Genomic DNA, 1,853 nt, shown 5'->3' on the forward strand with positions numbered 1-1,853 from the left:
TTGCTTAGCTCTGTCATATGCCTCGCATGTGTGAACACAGTGAGTGCAGCAATAGGCACGTCTTTCCAGGAAACTTGCCTTGACTAAAAAAATAGTTTCCATCCGAAGTGGAGGTTGACAAAATACACTCAGAAGAACATCCTGACTTTAAGAAGCATAGTTTTTGTGTCTGCGGGATATAGGAGAGTGGGATATAGGAAGGCAGGTGTCTGCAGACAGGCCATTGAATGGGATTAGGCAGGAGAAATGTACTTTGTGTTATGGCATGTGATTTAAAGATGGTCAGATATTTTTAAAATTTCAATTAAAGTGACTCCGCAATGAAATTTTCCAAATTGTGCGGCTGTTTTTCCTCTTGGTTTCTATGGAAACAGGCTGTTATGTGATCATGCTTGGCTGTGTCTCCTTTACTTCTCCAATAACTTTTGAAGCTGTTGGGCAGTTTCACCCAAATCTATCTCAAATATAATTAAGCTATTTCATGAAAACAGGCAGCTGGGTAGGGCTGAGAGATCCTGTAAATGTCCCAAAGGCTGTAACATGAACTTGCCTCTTATTAAATAGTGATTCACATGGTTGAGAGACCATATAAATATCTTGGTAATGAGAAAAGTTTCAATTACAGCTCATTATCAGCCTCACTATAAGTCTGTGGGAAAACAGGGTTCTTCAGTTCATTTTCCCTCAGAATCACTCGAGTTCCAGAGGTGGAACAGACACATGCAGGGGAAGAAAGCATTGAGAAATTACTGACATCTGTATTTGCATTTCACCTGTTTTGCTGTGGGGGCCTGGTCAGAAATGCAAAACTCTATGTGTGAGTGGCTTCACAAAAGTGGGCTCAAAGAATAAACAAACCAAGACCCCAGATATGTGGAAACATGAGATGTGTAAGTACAGACAGCTGAAGATGGAAAGGTACCTTGTCTGGACGGTACTAAGATGTTTTCACTGGTTGGACAACAGTATTTAATGGTTTCCTTTTCCAAAGACCATCATGAATGTCCTATTGTCACTAGGGAGCAGGGGCTTTGGTCTGGACAAAAAGAGGCTAAGGCATTTGGAAAGAGAGCAAGAGAGTCAGTAGGTAGCCCTGCAGAGTGTTTCTGTAGCCGTGCCTTTTCAGTTTGTCTTGGTTTTTAGTTCAGAAATGGAGTAGGAACCAAATGGCTGAAAAGAGGAATACAAGACATAACATTTTGTTATCCTTCCTATATTTTACCAAAATCACTTCTTTGCTGAGTCATCTGCTCTACTAAAGTCCACTCTTGGACTTTAGAAGTGGTCGCCATTTCTTAATTTGGAGTTTGTAGTCATTCTGCTAGTATAGTATTGCTGTTGTTGATTTGTCTTACAATTAAAATAAATTTTTAAGTAACTCCATGTTTACCACAATATATGTACAACGCTAGGACATCTGCCAAAAATACAGCTCTTAATAAATATGTCAAGAAATATTGGAAATATCCCTAGGTGGGGGAAGGGCATGCTGTGGCTGTTGTTTTTCTTAGGAGTCTCTAGTAAGGTATTGATCAGAGTTTTTATAATGCTCATTACCATTTTAAGACAGATGACTTTAACAGTAGGTAATGGGTAGAACATTTCTGATTTCACATGTGCTGTGGACAAATCCAGCTGAATAAACCCTTCATGTCTAACTGCTGTTGTATTAATCTAAAATAATACCATGTAGAGGTGGTGGCATTGGTGTTGCAGGGGTATTAACTTTGCCTTCTGGGGGTGGGCAGCAGTGTGAGCCAGACAGATCCTAGCACAGGCATCTGCAGTTTGGCAGAGAAGTGGGAGATTAGATGGAAGGAGCCTTAGCAGTTTTCCCAAAGCAGATCTGTGTG

The sequence above is a fragment of the Geospiza fortis genome, unplaced genomic scaffold (assembly GCF_000277835.1).
Source record: "Geospiza fortis unplaced genomic scaffold, GeoFor_1.0 scaffold424, whole genome shotgun sequence".
Lineage (NCBI taxonomy): Eukaryota > Metazoa > Chordata > Aves > Passeriformes > Thraupidae > Geospiza > Geospiza fortis.